Raw genomic sequence first — 26,422 nt, 5'->3', positions numbered from 1 at the left:
ACAAAGTTGACTTTTTTCCAACAGATGTTGACCGAATATCCGAATATTGGTTCGGAAGGGTGACCGAATATTCGAATACTGAAATCGGTATTCGTTGCCATCCCTAATATATAGCCATTTAAGGAAAAATGCCCCGCCCCTTGGCAGCCATGTTTTTCTAGCAAACGGAACCATTTTGGAACTCATTCAAGATATAATTTAGACCAATCTTCCTACCAAATTTCATGAAGATTGGACAATAAATGTGGCCTCTAGAGTGTTAACAAGGTTTTACTATAGCCATCTTATCTTAAATCCTTGACTTACGATTTCATTTACGATCCGCTAATACCCGTTTTATGAACGTTGTCGTAAGTATCGAGTGGCAGCTAAGATTTTATTTAAGCGTACGATCTGGAAAATCGGGAACCAGTCGAAAAACCTCACACGATTTCCCGCGTTTATGTCTAATAAGCAAGATGGCCGACATAACGTAAACAGAGGCAAGTAGTTAATGATAGTTATGATTCACTAATAGTAGTACTAAATGTAGGGATATCATGACTCATGTCTTCAAATATTGTAGCGTTTATGTCTGTCAATTTGTCTCGTAATTGATACTGAGTTTTTATTAAATTCATATCATTATTTTACACTAAACAATCAAAATGTTTTATGCATTTATTTTATGTATTTATTTTCTAAATTCTAGTTGTAAGTTTTGTTATAACGAAATCATATTTTCCCGCATTTGGAACTGGCAGCCTTTAAAATGACAAATCGTTATTGTGTGTTTATATCTAATGTTTTTGGCAGAAGAGTATTGGAGTATCAATCCATAAATTATTTCTATGCCCCACTTTGAAGAAAACAATTTCTGTTTATGTTTGTTTTTAGAGTAAATGTATCTCTCTTTTCAAGGAACATTCTCATCTTACACATTTACGCTTCTTTCGCTATATATTTGTCTTCGTACTTCTTCTTCTACTTAGTACTTCCTACAGTCAATTGCTGACTATTACATGAAGGCCAATATAGGCAGATATGGACACTGTCGAGTCCGTTTCCTGGGTAGAACCAGTACTTGGTGTCTATATAATGGAGAAAATAATGAGAATGCTCTTTGAGTAGGGAGCGAACCCACGAACTCCCGATCGCTAGGCAACACCATATCCACTACACCACCGCGATAGTATATACGGATGCCTACTGTATATTTATTTTTGGCATATAATTTACTTTATTACCCAGTGTACATAACTTTAGAATTAATTTTCAATTGTTAACACAAACCTAAAAAACTATCACTCAATTTCAGAGTGAACAACACTTGATTGTGTAGCCCCAAGATAGACAAAGTTATCAAAAAATGGACGGACGTTAAGGTATATAAACTAATGAAATCTCATGACCCTTACTTTATACTAACTTACTCTTACCACAAAATGATTATAAACAAGAGGGCCATGGTGGCCCTGGTCGCTCACCTGAGAAGTATAATTGATAAGTAAGGGTTGTAAAACATCTTTTTGTCAAATTCAATGGTTTTTTATTACCATTTTTTATTGATTTGTAAATGGTGAAAAAAAAATTAACGGATCTCAACCCTTTTTGAACTCAGCCCAGATATCATTAGTACAAATATTCTGACCAAGTTTCATGAGCATTGGACCATAAATGTGACTTCTAGAGTGTTAACAAGGTTTTACTATAGCCATATAAGGAAAACTGCCCCGCCCCCTGGCAGCCATGTTTTTCAACAGACCAGAACCATTTTCAAACTCTTCCACTCTTCTAGAGTGTTAACAAGGTTTTACTATAGCCATATTAGGAAACTGCCCCGCCCCCTGGCAGCTATGTTTTTCAACCAACCAGAACCATTTTCGAACTCGTTCAAGATATCATTATTACAAATGTTCTCACTAAGTTTCATGAAGATTCGACAATTAATGTGACTTCTAGAGTGTTAACAAGGTTTTACTATAGCAATATTAGGAAAACTGCCCCGCCCCCTGGTGGTCATGTTTTTCATCCAACCAGAACAATTTTTGAACTTGTCCAAGATTTTATTGGGACACATGTTCCCACCAAGTTTCATGCAGATTGGACTAAAAATGTGACTTCTAGAGTGTTAACAAGGTTTTACTATAGCCATTTAAGGAAAACTGCCAAGCCCCCTGGCAGCCATGTTTTTCAACCAATTGGAACCATTTTCGAACTCGTCCAAGATATTATTGAGACACATGTTCTAACCAAGTTTCATTTAGATTGGACAATAAATGTGACCTTTTGAGTGTTAACAAGGTAAATGTTGATGACGCGACGCACAACGCACAACGCACGACGGACAAAAGGCAATCACAATAGCTCACCATGAGCACATTGTGCTCAGGTGAGCTAAAAATTCACAATGTCAGTCACATGTAAGATTTTAAAAATGAAAGTTAGACTGGGAGCAAAAGGTTAATTTTGTACTTTGAATTATACATAAAAACATTTATAATGAATTTGCACGGAATAATCATTAGGAATAATCATTGTTGTGTATTGTGTGTTTGCTGTTTTCTATTGACACATTCCAGTCCAGTTCATGTATGTAAATATTTTTTAACATATGACATATACTTACCATAATTATTTCTTATATTTAGGTATTTGGTATCCATTCATCACTTTTTTCGTTCAACTGTTAATGTTTGAATTTGAACACTATGTACTTTCTTTTCAGACGCACAACAACAACCATGTGTGAATAATGAGATCTCATCCATCACACCAGTTGAACAAAAGTTGGTAAGATAATAAATCAAGTACACAGTATAAAGTAAGCACATTTATTCATTTAATTGTGTCAATGTTACAAAACACATAAAATAAATAAGGTTTAACAACATTATCATAATCACAAATTAATTATGTGACATAAATATCGTTATTTATGAAGTTACTTGGTTACAGATACAGTTCACATTGTAATAAAAGCATAATATCAAAATATCTTTGTCATTGAATGTATATGTTTGTATGTATGACAGCTCATAAAGATCGCTTTGTCCATATTTATTAATGAATATTTATTGTTAGATACAAGTAATTTTGCAATATACCAAAATAAAAACATTGCGTCTACTTACATATGAGTCCCGCTCTGTGAAAAGGGGGTTTAATGCATGTGCATAAAGTGTCATCCCAGATTAGCATGTGCAGTCCGCACAGGCTAATCAGGGACAACTTTCTGCCTAAACTGGATTATTGCTAAGAAGTCTTTCTTAAAACGAAACATATAATAAAAGCGGAAAGTGTCGTCCCTGATTGGCCTGTGCAGATTGCACAGGCCAATCTGAGACGACACTTTACCCACATGCATTAAACCCCATTTTCTCAGAGCGCGACTCATATATAAAGTTATTATGGTGATTTATTAAATACATGTTATTTAAAAACAAGAAACCGTCGCAGACGGGTGATGCTCCCCAAAGGTTTTTTTGTCACAATATTGCACTATATATTCAGATAAAAGGAAACATTTTCAGGGCACAGTAGTTGGGGGGGGGGGGCAATAAAAAAATGTATAGACAATTTCAAAGGGCCATAACTCTGTGAAATATCATCAGAACCCGCTGATAATATGCACATCTCCTCTTGGTCATGAAGCTTCCCATAAAGTTTCATTGAATTCCGGTCATTAGTTGCTGAGAAATAGCCTGGACAAGAATTGCACTATATGTACAGTTAATGGAAAATTTTAAAGGGCCATAACTCTGTGAAAAATCATCCGACCAAAACCTGCTGATAATATGCACATCTACTCTTGGTAGTGAAGCTTCCCATAAAGTTTCATCGAATTCCGGTCATTAGTTGCTGAGAAATAGCCCGGATAAAAATTGTGCAAAGATGGACACACGCACGGACACACGGACGGACGTAAGGATGGACGGACAGACAAAGCGGCGACTATATGCACTTCCCAAATTTTTTTGGGGGAGCATAATAAATTATGTATACATAAGCTAAAATAACATATTGGATTACTTATGTTTTTTTACGAGTCATATTCATTCATTTATAATCATTATAGGAAATCCGCAAAAGAGCGCATGTGAGGCCCAGTCATTTGAGCCAGTAAGAAAAAAAAGATGTAGGTTGAATGAAAATTAATGATTAACTTATGAAGTGTAGATCATGAATGTGTAATAATGAATCAACAATCCATCTTAAGATTAATGATACAATTCATTCTTAATATTTTTTTTATGAAACTATTAGTTCCAACAGAACCTTGTCTGATGTGCAGTATACAGTACACTCCACGCATTTTCCCCAATTTCCCTCCATACTCCGCGGGTTTCGACCTGGAGGGAGATTAAGAAAATCCCGCTATACGCGGCGTTTGCATGATTTTGGACGCGGCGGTTAACGATCGGCAAAACTGATAAACCGATGCGGCGGCCCTCGGCGTTGGCAACGCGGGGGAAACTCCGCGTTTTACGAGATAACGATCAATTTAATTTTGTTTGACTTCCTGATTTTCAAATAAAATTACATTTATTACAAGTACATACATGTACATGTAGTATAATATTTACAATTAAAAAAAACACGATAGATAGATCGATCCCGACGTGGTTATAGAAGTAGTTGTGGTTGGATAGAAAACTCGTTGGTTTACGACACACAAAACGTCGTCTTTTAACTAATACTTACCAATTAATATAAACACAGTTTGCAACATTGTTTTATTTTGATAATTTAATCCAAAGTTTTCATGTTAGCAGGTGATTTTCTATAATGAACATGTAAACAAATGACCAAGGACCCTAACAATCTCGCAAATCTGTGTGAATTGACAGTTTGACGTAATCAAAGAAAAGCCGCTTCCTGTCTAAAGGCATAACTTACTCAAGTAAACACGTTCAACGAATGCATAAGGAATGGTTTTAATTGTCGGAACAAAGTCTATTCTCTGCTCGCTAATGCATTGATTTTCTCTTTGTTTGTAGGTTATTCCATTGATTGCTAAAAGGTGGTAACTATTGAGTTGATAATTGCATTTAATATTCACAGTTGTATTCTTGTTGCGTCGACATTCTAAACAATGTTTACCAGTAATTATGGACCAAATCGGCAGAGTGACATTCACACATGTTAATCCCTTTTGTCAAAACACCGAATACAGCAGTCTACACAATAGGTCAGTAGACAAGCTTTGCGTGTTTTCATAGCGTCAAACACTTAAAATCCAGTTCCGCCCAGATGTCTTCTGTAATCAGTTTACAGTACAATTAGTGTTAAAATAATTACTCTACTAAAATACCGTAACGATAAAGATTCGGCGTGTTCGATTTGAAATTATTTTAGAGGAAATATCAACTTATTCGCGATATAATTTCGTTAATAAATACCAAAGAAACTTTTAACCGAAATCAACAATGTTCTCTGCGCTACAAAGTTTGTATCAAAAAAATCAATACACGCACGCTTTGCAGGAGTATACATTGTACCTTGACCTTGTACATTGCAGCATAATTTTCGCGCGCTTTTGTCGGGAAATATACATGACTGTATATTGGAAGCATTTGTAAACGTCGTGTTAACAATTAAAAATCGTAGTGTGTTTCGGATTACTAATTATTATTCTCATTTGGAAATTTTACGGAACATTTATTCTTGTGTCGTATGTGTTATGATTTAAATATTAATTTGTCAAATGTATTATATTAGACTAATTCATATAGTAGACGTACCTGTGAATTAAAAAACATAATTTTTATACGTATTAATTTTCTATACAATTATCTTTTTATACATGTACTACAGTATTTAAACAATTTATTATAACAATGTTTTTATTTTTTGGCATGCCCAGTAGCACACTGCTAACGCGGCGTTGCGCGGCGATCACTGATAAGAACGGAAGGTGTCTGCATTTACCGACTAGCCTAAAGTAATACACGCCGCGGGAATTAGCGAACGCGGCGTAACGCCGAGCGTTTTATCGAGTTCACCTCGCTCTTCCAACGCCGCGTGAACACTCGCTAGCAGAAAAAACCCGCGGAGGGAGCGCGTTTTTTGGGGAAAACGCGTGGAGTGTACTGTACACAGTACATGCTCTTTAAAGAACAAACAGAAACCACATCTCTTTATGTTACAATGTTAACCTTTTATTTCATCACTTGTCTAACAAATACAAATTTTATTAACATAAAATGTATTTCATTTTCAGATAGTGTTCCACTTCATTGTTCCCTAGCTGTAGAGTTGTTGGAGAAAACCCTGTATTGTTATGTTACACAGATAATTAAATAAAGGGGTAGAATTTATTTTCACGTTGTTATAATATAAAGGAAACATGTAATCATCGTACGCATTGCATAAATGAATATTGTAAACAGTGTGTCTTTAATGAAAAAAATCCACAAAAGAACGGCAGAAATTGTCAATATCCACACTTTTACAAAGATGTTGACCACACTTGACAGAAATGCAGCAGCTCATAGACAAGAAATCATTAACTTATTAAGTTATTATGTATCATTAGCAGAAACATAATGACCATCTTTCATCAACAAAGAGTCAAATATTGAATATTAACACATGTCGCCGAACATAGACAAACCACAATGACTCACCTATAGCACTTCATGCACATGTGAGCATAAAACAGCAACTACATAAATAAGTTAATGATGTGTTGTCCATAAAAGCTGCATTTTGGTCTTGTTGTGAACTGTGCACAACATCTTCCACTTCCTGTGCCTCGGTAAGTTGTTTAGGCAGTGGCACCTGCTAATCTATGCATAAGTTGTGCAGGCACATTCATGCAGCCACTGCTTGACAGCACTCATCGTGTCTCATTAATAAACAACAGCCAGTTTTATGTAGACACCTGTCGATAGAGAATAACAATCAATATTTACTAGTGATTTAATGACAATATCCAATTTATTATCAATACTAATGATTATTACGCATTTTATTTAATTGATTAACATCTTCAGATATTAATTAAATTTAAGACTAAAATGGGTAAAGAAATAAATTCATAAAACAAAATTTGCAATAATCTACGGCATCCATTTTTATCAACACATGCACATGCATATGAAAGCAACTTTAAAATCTGTATCAAATGTTTTTTAACTACATGTGTCTCCTTCACTGATGCCCCCATGCCACATTGAGATACACAAACAAGTCCATCAGTCATTAAAAGACAAATTTCTTTAGTACAAACAACTTGTGTATATATGCTCAAAACTTGAAAACAAATAACAAGACAAATTGAATTACACATTTGTGTACAGCTGCAATTCATTAACACATTAAGGTCATTCAGCAGTTGCTGTTATGCAAAATCCATCCACAGATAAACAGACAGACACAGAGGACGAACAGGTGCAATGCTTAAAGCGGGTATATATGATTTTGTCAAATATTTATGAATTTATATAAAATGTGTAAAAAATTATTATATATATATATATTTCAATATAAATTAAAATAAAAGTTAAGAAGAACATGTGTCGAAAAATGAGAAATAAGCCAAATATTTTATTCTGAAATTGAAAACGGCTGTACAGCCGAATTCCCCAGCATGTATACCTAACATGTACGATGTGAATCTAAACTTAGTTTAACGGTTTATTTGAATTCCCGCAACGATATCTATTCATACAACACACAAACACTAATTCCGATCCTAATACAAAATCGAATGCATCGGTTATTGTAGGAAAATATGTACGTCACAATCGGCTTGGGGCGCTTATTTGTCTTTGCTGCATTTTATGAAATTCGGCTTTAATTGCCCATTTTATGTTATTGTAACATATTTTATCAAAATATTACAATTAAACACATATAAAAAATCGTTTATACCCGCTTTAAGGCTTCCCACGGTGTACGTTTACTTAATTGTTATGATGTAGATGTGACGATTACAATTATGCTCTAAAGATTATTAAAGACATACAGCACCACACTTTTTATCCAATATTTTGTGGGGAGATTTTTTTTGTGCTTATTAAATGGTGTCTTATGTTGGTTAACTGAATGTGTTTAACTGTTTTGAACTAAATAAACATACATGTAGTGAGTTTACATACCTAAATCTACTCTTTGGCAGTCCAAAAGCCCTCTCAACCACAATACACTTGACTGGGCATTGTTGTACCTATTGTTGATAGCCGGAGTCCCCCAGTAGGTGTCTCTTGTGGTTTTCTTCCAGAAAAGTCTAATAACAAATTTATAACAAGGGACAAAATTGTCACAAAACCAGGTTTTTATTGTGAAAAAAAATCTGATAAAGGGAGAAAACTCAAACTGAACTTTTGAAATGAACAAACAAAATTAACCCCCTTTGTAAGTTTTTTTTTTTTTTAAATCTATTTTTAGTCGTGGTGACCTTGACATTGGAGATATTGACGTGATTCTTTCGTGCGACACACCGTCCCATGATGGTGAACAAATGTGCCAAATGATTTTAAAATCTCACAATGAATGACATAGTTATGGCCAGGACAAGCTCATTTATGGCCATTTTTGACCTTTGAACTCAAAGTGTGACCTTGACCTTGGAGATATTGACGTAATTATTTCGCGCGACACACCGTCCAATGATGGTGAACAAATGTGCCAAATGATTTTAAAATCTGACAATGAACGACATAGTTATGGCCCGGACAAGCTTGTTCCGCCCGCCCGCCAGCCAGCCCGCCAGCCCGCCCGCATTCGCCAATCTACACATGTAATAACCAGTTTTTTCCTTCGGAAAACCTGGTTAATAAGCTAAGTTTAAGTTGGAACAATAATTCCTTAACTGGTTTATGAAGGTAGCTATAGGATGCTCGCAAGCTTAACGCAATCTTAATTTCATTAAAATTATAAATTTAACATTGATATGCATATTTTATGTGTTGATACAGTGTGTACACACATACAGAAATATAATGGAATCTTTTATGTTGTTGACAGAAATTAAAAGTAAAATTATGTATGCACATTAAACACATTATATTTTAGTAATGTGCAATGCATTGATGTAAAAAAATAAAATATTTGCATCATCATAACAGTAGTATTCCACTTTTTCCTAGCCAATACTAGCCATAGTCCCTCTAATGGTATATCCATAACAGCACATTATTTATTGTCATACCTTCAAACCACGGACAAAGACAGAGGCGTCTTGTGTGTTGACCCAAGCCATTTTGACACAATCTTTGATTGATTGATTTTATTGATTGATTTTATTTGGTAAACATATGAACATTACATAGTTACTACATAATGCAGACAATATAAAATATATTATCACAGCAATATACATAACAAACCATGGAATGCACACACAATACCAAGGATAACACAAAAAAGAGAAAAATGATTTTCACTTATTTCCATTGTTGTCCTTGATATTGGTGGCAGTAACCATGAAACAGTCATGTATTAGATATTTAATAATGTATATGTATCAAATATGTACTGTTTAATAAAGCATATTACTGATTAAGAATGAATAAATATAATCACATGTTCATTATTATCACAGAAGTTGCTTAAGAAAGTTACACACTGCATATGTAATTAATAAACACACTTTGTAGCATACTATAAGTTTAAGAATAATTATGAGATCCTTGCATCTTAATGATCATAAGACTTAAAAATGTATCACAGTATTTTAACAGAACATAAAAGTCATACTAAAAATTATACTATAAAAAGCTACAAAGACTCTAAAAACTGTTTCTTGATGGCACCCTTGAAATTGTTAGGTTTAGTTACATCCCTGATGTTTTGAGGAAGATTGTTCCATAAACAGGTACCATTATAATGTAAATGTTTTAGAACCAAAACTTCCTACTCTTTGTTTGGAAAAACGAGCAGAGTCTACAAATGTAAAATTTTCAGCAAAATGATCAGATTCTGGCTGAGCTACCATATTAGACCTAGTACAACGATTATGTACGCCAGACACTGGCTTAAAATTCTAACCCATATACTCTGGTGCAAGGCCATTTTTAACCTTATGTACATGACAAAGAATGATCTGTTCTACTAGTTTTGAAACAGGCAGCCAACCTAAATGTGAAAACTGTTCTTGACCAACTTGTGATCTGTTATCCATATTCAGAACAAACCTAATCATCTTGTTTTGTGTAGTTTGAAGCCTATTTTTAAGTGACTGAATAAGACCAGGGTACCAAAAAGAGCAGGCATAGTCAAAGTGGCACTGAATAAGGGACATGACAAGAAGTTTTCTGTTGTGCAATGTTAAGAACTTACTATTTCTGTATAGGAACTTTAAGCTGGAGTTTGCCTTTGTAATAATTGACCTAGCAATGGTTTTACCAGACAGGAACTGGTCCAATATAGCACCTAGGTACTTAACAGAACTTGATGGAGTAATTGACACATCATTGCAAGAGACATTTAACTGAGGATTTGACCTTAGTTTGGGCTTTGAGCCAAACAATATTGATTCTGTTTTACCAAGATGTAGGGAAAGTTTATTGTCCACTAACCACTCACTTATAAGTTGGAGATCGCTAGAAAGAATGGATTCAATTTCTGAAATGTGTTTACCAGCTACCAGGATGCAAGTATCATCCGCATAAAGTAAAATTTTATTTCTTACCACAGCGGCCATAGCATTCACATAAATTAAAAATAAAAGGGGACCTAAAATGGAGCCCTGAGGAACACCACATGAGATGGAGGCCTCGGAGGACATAGTACCCCATACGTCAACAACCTGATGGCGATCGGAGAGATAGGAGGTGAACCACCTGACTGCGTTACTATGGAGACCAATAGCCTCAAGTTTCATGATTAAAATACTATGATTGACGGTATCCAAGGCCTTTTGTAGGTCTAACAATATCATACCAACCATCTTACCTTCATCCATCTTAAAACGAATATAATCAGATAAATGGGTAAGGCAGGTGTCTGTAGAGTAGCCACGCCTAAATCCTGATTGATAGCTATACAGAAGCTTTTTTGTCATTCAAGTAACCTTCAACTTGGTCATAAATTACTCTTTCAAGGATCTTTGAGATGATACTTAAGACCGAAACCGGTCTGTAGTTTTCAACCTCAGTCTTAACCCTTTTTTTATAGAGGGGAATAACTCTCGCTGACTTGAGGTCATCAGGAACAGAACCCTGTATGATTGACAAGTTAACAATATGAGCAAGGGGACAAGATATGAAAGAAGCACTATCCCTAACAAATCTAGCAGGAATGCCATCCAAACCTGAGGCCTTAATAGCACTTAATTTATGTATATGCTTTAAAATTGTATTTTCAGACACAATGGAAAATGAAAAACTGTTTGGCACAACACCTTTAGTAGCGTAGTAATTACCTACAAAATTCTTGCCATATTTATTAAAACTTTTTGGAAGTTTCTCAACAAGTATAGAAGCAACTGTTGAACCTGCAAATAAACTATACTTTAATATGTGAAATGTGTTTCACTAACTTTGTTGAATGATCTATTAAATTCAAATGTTTTATGATTTTACACTATTAGTTAAGCCACTTCTGACTGACAAGTGACATTGTACAGTGTGATACAGGGTCATTAAAATCACATTGACATTTGGCAAGAGCATAACTAGATCAGAATATAACTTTGCTACCTTGCATCTCACGGTGCAGTGTGAGATTTATGTTGCTCAGCTACTGTATATATTACTGTACAATTCATAAATCTAATTTTGACAGAACATTGATATTTAAATGTTGGGATTGCAAAGTTTATGACTTATAGTTTCACTTCTGTATATTATAATCGTTGGGGCAGATATTGCAGACATTAATGCATTATTTATTATTCATTAGATAGAAAAAAACTTCAAAACTTTATGCGCTAAAGGCATATCAGGATATTGAGTCGACAACTAACTTGTATAGCAGCCTCCGACATGTGAAATATCCGAATTTTAGTTCACCCGTTAACATTCAATATTTAATGACAAATGAACTGTTTTACTTCAAAAGAAACCATAAAACATTTGTTTTGATAGAAATTGAATAAAGATGACTAAATACTTACCTATTTAACGAATTAATTATCAAAACATCACAAATTTCATTTCCCTTGGACGTTTAATGCAGAGAATGATATAATGAATATATTTAACGTTATCAAACATAAATACGTCCAATAGTATCAATATTTTTCCATCACGGAGATCGCTAAATCCTTTCTTTCTCGAAACATTCTCATCTCTCTCGGTTGACCAACGTCTAAAGCGCGTGCGGCCGCCATGTTTACGAAGGTTCACCAACGCTAAGAGTGGTCTTACCCAGTCGTAGCTTTAACCACAAATCTTACGACATCTTAGCTGCGATTTCTTTGATAAAACGGTTTGCAGTACTTACGATAAGCGTACGACAAAATCCTACGAATCTTACATAAGATCACGCTAAGATCTGTTGATAAAACGGCCTCCAAGATATCATTTAAACCAATCTTCTGACCAAATTTCATGAAGATTGGACAATAAATGTGGCCTCTAGAGAGTTAACAAGTCAAATGTTGATGTCGCACAACGCACGCCGCACGACAGACGACGGGCAAAAGGCGATCACAAAAGCTCACCATGAGCACGTTGTGCTCAGGTGAGCTAAAAACAAATGTTCTGACCAACTTTCATGAAATTTTACTTAAAGAGTGTTAACAAGTTTTTACTATAACCATATAAATAATAATGCCCCCCCCCCACCCCTGCTGGCAGCAATGTTTTTCAACCAACAAGAAACATTTTTGAACTTGTCCAAGATATCATTGGGACATATTTTTCGACCAAGTTTCATTAGGATTGGACAATAAATGTGGCCTCTAGAGTGTTGCCAAGGTTTTACTTTAGTATAACACAAAATTTGCCCATGTGCACATTGGTTTTTTTTTATTAAAAAATTGACAACAAAATATTTCAAGTCAATAAAACTACCAAATCAGACCAAAAATGGCCGCCATTTTACTATTGTACAATCAGATAATCCGGTCATTGGAAAGCTTAATTAAATATTCAAAAGAGGAAGCATCATTATGATAAGGAGCATAGGTTGCGTAGCACTATACTTTGACAATTTTGTTATTTTCTAGCAACAGATTAACAGGCCACATGCATTTCGTGTTTAATAATTATGACCACATTATGCAAAACTATAACAAGAGGTCCCTATGGCACTGACACCTGAGAAACAAAGGAACAAACATACTTCAACTTGAAATATGACTTCTAGATGTTAACAAGCTTTTTCTTTAATTTGACCTAGTGACCTTGTTTTTATCTCCAGTGAACAAGTTTCAAACTAGGCCAGGATTTTATTGAGACACAATGTGATTATAATTGGACTAAAAAAATGTCTTCTAAAGTGTTAACATTAGGCATCACTACAGCCATATACACAATGTATGAGAAACTGCCTTGTCCCCTGGTGGCCATAGTTTTCGACCACACTGCATACATGTTTTCAGTTCAGAAGTTTTTCAAAAAAAGAAAGATACGTTCTACGTATGCGGGGATAAGTGGAATATAGCGTCCGTATTATGATTTTGCGGATACGGATGCGGATACGGACAGATGGAATAGTAGCCTTATCCACACAGGCAGTCACGGGTAACGGTTCCTGCCGTACCTAAGCCCATACTGCTCCATACTGATTTGCAAAATTGTGTCTGCACAAATAATAATTACAACAAATGATGTGTTGGTGCCTTTTACAAATTAAAATTAAAGTTATCAATATTTTTTAAGCTTAGACCAGCACATGATGTTTAAACAATTCATTTTAATTGCAGTAGCTAGCATTGCTTTTTTTCTGTCTCCTGCTTGTAACATCATTCTGGCTGTAGGTGATAAAATTACTTCATGCTACAAAAATGTTGTCCAAAGAATTAGTTTTTAGGAATGCATTTCATAATTTGCATACTTAGTAATTGTTTTAATAATGTTTAAATGCACATACATGGTCATTAGAATATACCATATATAATCTAAATAATCTGAGTGCATATTAACATGGAATTGAATGCAGGGTTGTCATCATGATTGCAAACAAAGGATTATTTTACGAATAGTAACCGATTAGGCCGGGGGTCAAGGTGGCTGCCTAGGCCCTCTTGTGGGTCCAGGACAAGCCCTGGTTAAAGGGGGGCCAGGGGGGCGAAGCCCCTCGACCGAAAACGAATTTAGACATTTTGAGGGACAAAATATCTACGATGAATGTCATCCGCCATTTAACGCAAGTGCATATACAAATTGAATTGTTGGATTGGGGAATTCCGATTAACATGCGTAAATCAAGCGACGCGATTGAGAGCATCGAGACCGTTTATATTTGGTAATTAAGACAAATCAACAACTCAAACTAAAATGTTACATGTGCCTCCTTTCAGAAAAGTTTGCATAAAGTGAAATTCTGATAATAAAAACGCGTCTTTCCTTAAATGTTACCAAGTTCACTTCATTCCGGATCGTTATATAACTTGTAAGGTCATTCATTTATGTAGACCTAGGTGTATGCATACATGTAGTTTTGTTTGGCAATCTCAAAACACGCTATTTACCTTAATTTAGAACACAGTGTGTTATGACCATTTGTATTACAAAATGCATTATTTAATTAAAGTATTTTCAAGTGCGTATGATTAAATATGTTCTCCGAAACCATTTCCAGATTTAATTATTTACGGAAAATTAAGAAAATTCTAGCAACAAAGACACATTTCTCGTGTATTTCATGTACAGATGAAAATTATGGCAAAATTAGACTTCATGTACAACATCATGTCATTCTTCCTCTGGGAAAGCGTGGACTTAAATATTGAATTGCTGAATAACAACTTTGTAGCGCAGAGGTTGCTAATATTGTGAATTTTGGTAGAAAATCATAAAGCATTTTTTTATATGTGGAAACTTTTTCTCTAACCCAACATTCCATTCCAATAACATATTCTGAGCAGTGAACCAATGTTATTAATAGCTACACATGAAGCAAACATTTGTGCACTATACGAGCAGAGCAACTAATACAGAATACAAAAGTACATAATAAATGTACTGAAGCAAGTTATTTTGATTATAATTTAGTTAGCTAAATGCTTACATATCGAGGCCTGAACGGTAAACTGTTGTATCTCCTTCTTTATTTAATATGAGTTACAACAGTCTTCCGTTCACCCCTCGATATGATCTCAATAATGCTGACAACATTATGGAAAACATGTTTCTTTTATTGTGTAACTAACAGAACAAAATTAAACATTTGAGGCTGCCAGCATCAGAAGGCTGCAGCTTTCAACTGCCACAGCTTGGCATGTAATAGCAGCAAAGATGCAGGCCTTTATTACAAGGATTTTGTTATAGCACAGGGGATATAGACCCGCAGTTTGCCAGTGATTTTTTACCTGCTATAGTCCTGAACTCACAATAACCTCTGGGGATGCAAAGTTTTGAATAATGTGAGTCCAAAAAAAGCATTGAAATTTCTCAAAAATTAATATTGTTTAATTTCAGCGATTTTCCTCCTTCTTTATAAAGTACCGGTAAACGGTACTTTCCCAATCGAGCGAAAATTCCCAAATTCCCAATCGGCATCTGAAAAATCACAATCGGCTTCCAAGTTTTTTCTCAAAACGATCGAAAGTTTCGTAACAAAACCCAACTTTTGGTGAGCAAACAAAAAAATCGTATAGTTGTGTGTAACCACGCGCTCGATTAATGTCGGGTTTTATTATTCAGCGCGTTCAATCAATAGTCGTTACTGTTTGCGGTTCTTTTGTTAGGCAGCCAGCGTACTGTTTGACGTCGGTTTGAAACCTTATCGTAGTTTGAAATGCCCTCCAGCACTGCCTCTGTGGAAAGGTTGTTCAGTCTAATGAACAATCTTTGCACGACCAATCGGAACCTTCTATCACAGGACACATTGACAGCTCTAATGATGCTGTGCAGAGAGGGATGCCAGCAACTGAGTGATGATCAAACATCAAAGATTGTTGAAATTTTCAAAAAAATGAAAGAGAGAGACATTGCTTTATAAGAGATTAAAACAACTAGTAATTGATTTTGTGTCTTCTATGTAATATTTTGTTATTTATATCAACTTTATTACTTTAAGTAATTGTCATTAAGGCATGCCTGCAAATGATTATTTTAATGGGTATGTTCAATAAAGTTTGAACTGTATGATGTATTCAATAAGACCCAAACTTCACGACGCGATTTTCCCAATTTAAGGATTTCATGACTCGATTTTTCCCAATTTTGAGGTTGTCACGACTCAATTTTTCCCAATTGGACCAGTACGGGTACTTTTCCTAATTGGACAAGGAAAATCGCTGTTTAATAGTTGGTCTCATTCTTTCAATTCCTGGATTTGTAGATTTGCAAGTTATCGAGTTCCAGAACTCAGAAGAAAAAAATTGTAAAAATATCACTGGTTGGCAATAGGTTGGATTTTTTTCTTTAAAGTTGATGTGTCCAATTATTTAGTTTCTTTATAACTCCACAGTTTAAAACCAGGAAACACAGAAAACAACTGGAAAATTAAGGTACAAGGATGTTCCTGAGATAAAAATGCAGGCACAGTAGTAACTTTTGTTTGGAAAATTACTTATTTACTATAGAAGTCTATATAAATCATGTGACCTTAGGGTGTGGCAAGCTTTGACCACATGGGCATGATTTGAACAATCTATGTAGAGGACCAAAAGACAACGTTAAACACCAAATAATAAACCCCTGAGCCATGCAATTTCAGGGAAGAGAATTTTTTAAGTTTCTAGTTTTATAATCTATTTAAGCTCTGTTGACCGACATGTATATATGCAGCCACCAAAAGATTCCAACAACTCTGAAAGAGGGTAATCTAAGCATAATTCCTGTAAAGTTTCCTGAAAATCCCCCCCCCCCCCCAGCAGTTTAAAAATTGTTTAAGCAATTTGCTGACAAAACCTCTATAATCCACCTTCCTATAGCTCAGGCAAAAAAAAGGTCAGTTTCGGGTTGCCCAACCGTGTCTCCCGAATCGGCGCCTACCCTTATCTTTTTAATGGGGTCGCAAAAAAAAAAATTAAAAACAAAAGAAAAAAAATTTGTTCATAGGAGTTGTAATATCAAGCAAACAAAGCATATATATATACACATATAAACATATATACATGTATTTCTTATTATAAGCTTTAGTAGCCTTCCATTCTAGTACCTGAAAGACAAAATAAAATCCCTACCTACCGACCCTGTTGTTTTTTTTCCATGGAGACCCCAAACGGACCTTTTTTTTGGCCTCACCAGGAGTAATAAGGATCAACAAGTCATAATTATATAGGTTCCATTTCTAGATCAACTATTCATAATAATGTAAGTTTCATGTCAAAACTGTTCCTTTAAGTGAATAGTTGAGTTGTAAAAAAGCAAATAAGTACCTTAAGTAGTTGTGAAGACTTGATGATAACCGATTACCCGTCAGTAAAATCTTATCTCCACACACAAAGTTGTGAAAAGGTCTATTCATGTAAGTTCTTAATTGTTTAAACACCAAATCACATACATGTATTTGAGCATCATGCAACAAACATTCTACTATGCTTTAATGAACAAGAGTAATTGTTGAAGCAAAAATAAATAACACAGTCTTCTTATTTGGCCTGTAGAAAGTAAACAAGGTTTTTCTTACAATTTCCTTGATGAACTGGTCACCTGTATGTAGTTTTGGGATGCAAGTCACGTGGAGTGACACTCAGCGAAGTGCATCAAACATGCATCAAAATAGAGTCATAACTGTGTCATCTAGAAATGTAATAAACTACTGAACTAGTTTTTGGATACAAGTGACCCAGGTTCGCACTGACATGATAACTGAGTAATAATAAATGTTTTCTATAGTAGTTTTTCAAACAACCTGTTGACCCTACTTTTTGAACCCATGTACTGTGACCAAAATTTAATCTCACCATAGACATATTCAAAATGAACATTCTAAAGATGTTTCATCAATATTGAAACATAAATACTGCTTCTTGAGGTGTTGCAAGCTTTATCTAAATTTGACCTAGTGACAAAGTTTTTTTATTGAGACCTACATTTAAACTCGGCCTAAATATTGTCACAATGTACATGATGAAGACTAGTTTAATCAAGATTGAGCCATAAATGTGGCCTCAAGTGTTTACAAGGCTTATTTGCAAAGGTGACTAATTTTTGATGTATGTGACCCATATTCAAAATAAGCCTAGGAAATGTCAAGATAAACATTCCGCCCAAGTTTCATCAAGATTGAGCTTTAAATGCCGCCTCTACAGTTTTTATAAGATTTGACCTGTTGGCCTTCAAAGTTTTTGGGAGCACATGATCCTCATAACACTTGTTCTAGATATTGATAACAAACATTCTGCCCAAGTTACATCATGATCAATTAATAAATGTGCATGCAGCTTCTAGAGACTGGTAACAAGGTTTGTCTAAGCTTTGACCTGGTTTTCCAGTTTTTCTACACATGACACAGATCTGAGCTCATTAAAGATATTGCCCAGATAAATATTCTGACAAAAGTTTCATCATGATTGGATGAAAATGTGGCCTCTAGAATGAGCTTAAAGTTGACAGCACACAGCATATGCATGGACATACTGGTAGCTCACTTTGAGCACTTGAAGCTCTTTAGTGAGCAAAAGGCATCAACTTTATGTAATATATTACTATAAATTATAAAATATACAAATAGCTATAGTTAAAAACAGTTCACCAACAAATGAATGCAGGGCTGCTAAAAAGAAAATTACTCAGACAACACTCTTGTGATCTCAAAGATAGAAACATTAAAAAGTTAATAGCAAGCAAAAATTAAGAGGATATTGGACGGATATGTCTTAAAAAACTGCTTATTTGAATGAATATTAATCGCAGATAAAGGAAATGTTCTTAGAAGAAAAATTAACAAAGGCACCTCACGCACAAACAAACTAATGGATGACGGACAACACAGAATGCTTTAAGATCCCAATGAGCGGCTGATCCCAATGAGCGCCTGATCCCAATGAGCGCCTGATCCCAATGAGTGCTAGGCACTCAGGCGCGTTTTTAAAAACAGAAAGGTCTTAACATGACGACTGACAGCTACTGAGTGAAAAAAAAAGCATACTGAAATAAATACCATACTAAATTTTCAAAATTATGGATTATCTAAATGTATACCAAAAAAATAATCTTAAATGGTGTCTCCTCCGATTATTGATGTTATTAAGGTTTACACCCATAAAAATGTGTTCGGCGGGCGCTGAAAAAAAAGCAGTTAACAAGTTTGAACTAAGTGAATGGTGAGGCACAGTTATACGCACTATTGATTATACATGTACGACTAATGTGAGTCCCTTTTTAGGCGCGATCTGATAAACTTACTTCAGCAATATATTTTATTTAATATCTTAAATAAAACATTGTAACTAGATAAATATCTGCTTGAAAAAGAGGGAATATCCATTGTTTAAAAAGTGTCTACATGATGTCAATATTAAGAAGAAAATACCCTTCATTTGCCCCTTTAAAATGGGCAACAAGTCATACTCCTCAGAAGATGCTTTTTATGTACCATACTAAAATGCGGTACCCTAATGCACTTAATGGAGACTGGCTGGCAGTTAAATTTTACCATGCATGCAGAAATACATTGTTATTTTAAGCAATTAATATTTTATGATAATGTTAACTGCAACTATGGCTTATAAACATGTTAAGAAAACACATGATTTTAATGCTTGAGGCAAACATAACATTCTTTGCTGGATTGCATTACACTTATCACATGAATCTCTGGATCATACATTATACACTTTAAGTATATTTGACTAAAATAATGGCAAAAAATTTGTTTCAACAACATTGTTCCTTTTAGTGAAGTGTGTGTTGACTTAATCATGTTATTGTTTGTTAACTACACATTGCCGAAGCATGTTTGTGGATCTTTACATCATTAATTGTTTTCATTCATAATTTCATGTTTTGTAATGTAAACATGCAGACATATTGTCATGACTTCTAATTCTTGTTATGCCCAGTGAACAGCTTTCAGTGCAACATGTAGCAGTTACATTACCAAGTCAATCATCTTCCAAAAACATACTTGGTATTCCAAAGGAAAACAAATACAAGTTCTTACTCTCACATAGGGGCCTTTTACAAGACCCTTAATATTAATTATTATGGAAGATGTCAATGTGCATACAGGAGCATACCGACATTCTTCCTGGGAAACCCTTCATAACTAAAAAGGACTATTATTCCAGGCAAAATTAGTAAAAATAGTCTGAAGGCAAATGGCTGCTATGAAGCTTCATGAGCACCTATAAATTGTTTGATTCTTGTTCCCCAGTCTCCATGCCCCCAGACAACTTTACAGACCAACAACATAATTAGAACCAGTGAAAAATCTACAGTAAGAATAATGCAAGCCCTTCAAAACAAACATAAGCCTGGAAAAAGCATTAAATTTGGTAGACCAAAGAATAATAAATATTTTCATAATGATTCATGGTCATATTTCTATTAATTATGCATGATGTCAAATCTTTATGAAAATTACTAATTACTCAAGTGGAAAATACAGTAAGTGAACCTGTAAATTACTAACCAGGACCAGGTCCATCACACTTGGAAATTATAAGACTGGAACGAAGAGAGTGTATTCAGAAACGTTATTTTTTCTGTACTGTCAAGTAATGATTTCTTCGTCAGACAAATGAATGTGTACACAAATTGGTTGACTGTAAGTTATCAAGTGCTTGTAGTTCCATAAGGCTTCAAAACTAGAGACTTTCGAGCAAGTTTTTTTTAAGTCTTAATTGAGGTATTTATTTTGTTGTTCTGTGCCAAAAAATAATAAAAGGTTGATGTTATTGTGTGAAATTCTGTACATTTTATTTGAAACAGTCATCATTATGCCTTTTGGCTGTCATTTAAAGAAGAAAAATGGAATTATGTAAAGGGCACTTGCAAACCATTTCCGGTTCACTTGATTCATAACTCGGGGGCCATACAATGATAAAAACATTAAATTGGATGTACATATTTCATGCAAGTTTTGCAGATTTGATCTGTTGTGCACTGCCTATATTTGAACATTAAACTTACTTTATATGCACAGCATATATTGTAAATAAATATATATTCACAATATCTTCCCCCATTATGATTGCAAATAAATGAACTGACAAATAAAAGAAAAACTGGGTTCATTTCAACTTATCTGTACTGTGAACTCCTTTCTTTGGCTTGCATCCAAACCTAATTATGTGTTTATTTAAATGATCGAGTCATGGATCTCAACAATATACTTGTTTTGATTATCCCTGTATTGTATTGTGTGCTGTCTCAGAACATATTTATATAATATAAATCCCAAATGAAATTATTAGTATGATAAAGATAGAAAATCAATTCAAACAAGGGCTGTTTGTAAAACATGCATGCCCCCCATATGGGCTGTCAGTTGTAGTGGCAGCCATTGTGTGAATATGTTTTTTTGTCACTGTGACATTGACCTTTGACCTTGTGACCTGAAAATCAATAGGGGACATCTGCCAGTCATGATTAATGTACCTATGAAGTTTCATGATCCTAGGCCTAATTATTATTGAGTTATCATCAGGAAACCATTTTACTGTTTCGAGTCACTGCGACCTTTACCTTTGACCTAGTGATCTGAAAAATAATAGGGGTCATCTGCCAGTCATGATCAATGTACCTATGAAGTTTCATGATCCTAGGTGTAAGCATTCTTGAGTTATCATCCGGACACCATTTTACTATTTCGAGTCACTGTGACCTTGACCTTTGACCTTGTGACCCGAAAATCAATAGGGGTCATCTGCCAGTCATTATCAATGTTCCTATGAAGTTTCATGATCCTAGGCGTAAGCATTCTTGAGTTATCATCAGGAAACCATTTTACTGTTTCGAGTCACTGTGACCTTGACCTTTGACCTAGTGACCTGAAAATCAATAGGGGGCATTTGCGAGTCATGATCAATGTACCTATGAAGTTTCATGATCCTAGGCGTAAGCATTCTTGAGTTATCATCAGGAAACCGTTTTACTATTTCGAGTCACTGTGACCTTGACCTTTGACCTAGTGACCTGAAAATCAATAGGGGGCATTTGCGAGTCATGATCAATGTACCTATGAAGTTTCATGATCCTAGGCCTAAGCATTCTTGAGTTATCATCCGGAAACCATTTTACTATTTCAAGTAACTGTGATCTTGACCTTTGACCTAGTGACCTGAAAATTAATTGGGATCATCTGCCAGTCATGATCAATGTACCTATGAAGTTTCATGATCCTAGGCCAAAGCATTCTTGAGTTATCATCCGGAAACCATTTTACTATTTCAAGTCACTGTGACCTTGACCTTTGACCTAGTGACCTGAAAATCTGTAGGGGTCATCTGCCAGTCATGATCAATGTACCTATAAAGTCTCATGATCCTAGGCCTAAGCGTTCTTGAGTTATCATCTGGAAACCATCTGATGGACGGACCGACTGACAGACCGACCTACATGTGCAAAACAATATACCCCCTCTTTTTCGAAGGGGGGCATAATAAATTGTTAGATTTCTTGTATATTCATAAAAGATTTGGTTAAACCCTTAAGTATATATCATTTATTTGTGCAGATAAAAAAGCCATCCATGAGACTACCACATTGTAGTCTGGCTGGCAAGATCTCCAAATCTGTAAAGCAGGTGATTAATTCCTTACTACAAGTAAATAATTATACACTGAACATGTGTTTACATATAATATGCATCTTAAGAATATACATAATCATTATTATTTAAATTCCATTACAATTGCTGTCTGTTTCCAAGTGAAGAGCTTCAGTAAATCAGTTTAAAATTATTTGAATACAGAGTATTATACTTAGTTTCATACATAACTTAACTATGGATTTAAATGTATGTTTTACTCATGCAATACTGTATGAACATACGATATATCATGGGTAATTATAAGTTTGCCTTAACAAATGTAAAAAAAAAACAGTACAATGTTATTTAAAACATTTAACTGTAATAAAATTAATTTTAGTACCAGAAGGTAACAGAAAAGATTAAAGAACATTACACACTCATAAACACACATTTGTAAAATTACCAAACATATTTACATTATAATAAAATATTTTTCCTAAACACAATGTGGACATGGGAATGTTTCACCCCTTCTAAAAGCCAGTTTTTCGTGGCAATTGCGCTGCAGTAAAGAGCTTAAATTTAACAATGAACGTCTTAATTGGACGTCTATTATCTTAATATGTAATGAGTCGATCTAATACAGTACAGGCAATGTGTACTTTGACAAAAACACGTGTCCGCGGTGTTCAATTTTCCCGATGGGTGACATTTCGCGGGGGGCGGACACGCTACTGACCGCGGTGTTGGGCGAACACCCGAAATTGCGGCGATTGCACGCTATCGTTAACGGGAACACCCGTGATCACCGCGATGCTGCGCAGCCACCGTAAACACCTGTCTGCGAGGGTCATTCACACGTTTTTAATGTACATGTACAAAATAAAATCATATACTTCATGTACATGTAGATATTATGTGCACATTTTTTATGTGTACTTAAACTCGGGCAGTACGTTAAGTCGGAAACTAAAACTAAGTGTTGAGATGATCAATACGATTAACTTTTATGGTATTAATCAATGCAATTGCCCTTTTTGTTTTCACAAAATTGGGTTTCATTTTTCCCGATTTCCAGAAAATGACTTGTACATGTTGCATTAAATCTAAATATAGCGTGTTACAGCGTGTTTGATTTTTATTTTATTCAGATGAAATGTCAATTCCAAATCATTCGCGAGCTACCCTGGTACTTGAGAAGAAATTCACTACGAAACTTTAAATTGAAATTAAAAGATCCCAATGTTGTCTGCGCTACGAAGATTTTGTGTCAAAAATAAATACACCCACGCCAATTTTCGCGCGCTTTTTATGGTTCAGAACAAAGAAAATGAAAATATCATGGGCATATATACATGTATTTATTTGTGGCTACAATTTGTAACAGAACATGAACTCTACAGAACGCGCACACTTGGCGTCAGGTGATTTATGAATGTTATAATACACCTGTTCTGATTGGGCGCTTATTTCATCAAATCTTTAAATAGAAACATATGCAGAAATTCATTTGATAGTTTAGAGATATGGCGAACGTTTGTGATGTTTGCATTTCTATCACACTTTTATCGTCAACATTGATCAGAATTTGCATGAAATCGGAAATCTCAGAATTATCGGGTAATTGACAGAGACGGGAATTTTTGCATGTATGCGGTAATCGATTGTGATTGTTCGTAATCGTTGTTAATTTTTTAGACACCAAATGACACCTATAACATTCAAACGCACGGTAGATTCTTTCTGCAAATTGGTACCGACCTATGTTAATGTTCAATTATTTTATTTCTAGCGAACACGATGAACACTGCGGTAGATATTATGGGTCCGCGGTGATTCGCGGTGTCCACCTTATGGAAAACGGCCCCCGCGAATATTTTATCTGAACACCCAACGCGGGGGTCGTTTGGTAAGCGAACACCGTAAAATGAACACTGCAACGAGTGGCGTTTGTCAAAGTACACGTTGCCTGTACTGTATATGAATGTCCCCTTATGAGCCCCAGGTAAACAAAGCGCTTATTTACGGAGAATTGTCTTACCTACCCTGAATACTGCACCGTCCCTGGCAATTAAGAAAAGAGTATTTTGATGGTTCTTTTATGAATTTAATGGTGATTTAAAGAATATAAGAGCGATAAATGCATGAAAAATGAGGAATCGATAATTGACATAATTTAAAGGGGCCTTTTCACAGATTTTGGCATTTTTAACTTATTCATTAAATGCTTTATATTGATAATTGTAAACATTGGATCGTAAAAGCTCCAGTAAAAAATCAAGAATAAAATTAAAAAAAGGAAAAGAACATTGCCCGGAGCAGGTTTCGAACCAGTGACCCCTGGAGTCCTGCCAGAGTCCTGAAGTAAAAACGCTTTAGCCTACTGAGCTATTCCGCCGAGTACACATACTTGACGTATTTTATACCTTATATAAGCAATCTTCGTAGTTTCACAAAATTTAACGACAAAAACAGAACTCTCCAAATTATTCAATCGTTTCGCGTTGCAACGCTTTATAATTTTTAGGTTTTAAAATCGTCAAAAGATGCATATAATGGCTATATTAGACCATGGTAAATGTTCAGTATTACTGTTTCCTCACAAATATCATAACTAAAACGAAAATTTGCGAATCTGAAACAACTTTTTTCAATTTTGTCAATTTACCAAAGCGTGAAAAGATCCCTTTGTTATTCATAAAGACCTGTTCAAACCGCATTTTTACGAGAGGTTGACGGAATTACGACTTCTGTTATGAGTTTTTTCAGGAAGGCTTGCGCGTGATGTAAGTGCTGGTATTCGAAAATACGTCATAAAAACTGCTCGAACTGAGGCACCTGATCGGAATTAGGCACACAGAGGATAATATCAGTTCTATGTATAAAATAATTGATTTTTAATGAAATTTTGCAACAAATAGTTTAAAAATGTATTATTTATTTAAAAAACAGTTTATTAGAATTGATTATACACCCACACTTTACATGATCATAAAGTGCGGAAACGGTGATTATGTATATCGCACAAAAACACTTATCCGAATAATGCTTTTGATCCGAAAGCTATGAAGCTTTTATTTTTGTTCATGGGCGAATCATGTAAAAAAATAAAATAACTATCTCTAGCACGAACTTACCGTGTCCATTTAAACTCCTTGAAATGATCCCCATCCACCATGCATATTGAGGTATAACGGTTAACCTTAATACCAAGATGGATATAATCGCCTAGAAAAGTATTCAGGTCACAGTAACAAGACTAGGGTCATGGGCGCTTTTTACGCTACGATTCATTTGCCAAGAAAGACTACCACGAACATCTTGATACCTGACTAGTGTGAGTTAGCTCCCTTTTCCACAACGAAAGCTAACGGTCTGGCATCTACATGTACATATATTTATTTCTTGCTTTGCAATGTATCTTCAACGTGGTCTTCAATAAACAAAACAAGTAAATTCATGCAAACATTCACGCAAAAAAAAGACACGATGCCTCTCGCCTAGGCGACCCCGGTTCAATCCCCGTTCATTAAGTTTTCAAGAAGGCTGATGATTTTAAAAGGTATAAGAGCAGGAGGGAGTTTTTGTCTCTAAAGCGTCCAACAATTATAGGGCGCTGTACATTATTACAGCGACGTCCCTGTTTATTATTATGGTTTAAGGTCGTTATAAATCTCTTGCTTATATACATCGATGCCTAATTGCTACGATGAGAATAGACATAACAATTCCGAGC

General features: G+C 35.0%; 1 long non-coding RNA gene across 2 annotated transcripts; it reads right to left on the bottom strand.

Moving 5' to 3' along the window:
- Window positions 1-3,967: 3,967 nt before the first annotated feature.
- LOC127873980 (uncharacterized) lies at window positions 3,968-25,962 on the bottom strand. Of its 2 annotated transcripts, none has more exons than XR_008046475.1 (3): window positions 25,824-25,962; window positions 8,085-8,212; window positions 3,968-6,865 (listed from the first exon to the last, which is right to left on the bottom strand). It is a non-coding gene; the product is annotated as an uncharacterized LOC127873980 (long non-coding RNA). The 2 variants fall into 2 exon arrangements; XR_008046471.1 differs by lacking the exon at window positions 25,824-25,962 and adding an exon at window positions 9,137-9,166.
- Window positions 25,963-26,422: the final 460 nt, after the last annotated feature.

The sequence above is a fragment of the Dreissena polymorpha genome, chromosome 1 (genome assembly GCF_020536995.1).
Source record: "Dreissena polymorpha isolate Duluth1 chromosome 1, UMN_Dpol_1.0, whole genome shotgun sequence".
Lineage (NCBI taxonomy): Eukaryota > Metazoa > Mollusca > Bivalvia > Myida > Dreissenidae > Dreissena > Dreissena polymorpha.
Note: the sequence above shows the minus strand (reverse complement) of the source record. Positions and strands in the feature narration are given on the sequence as shown.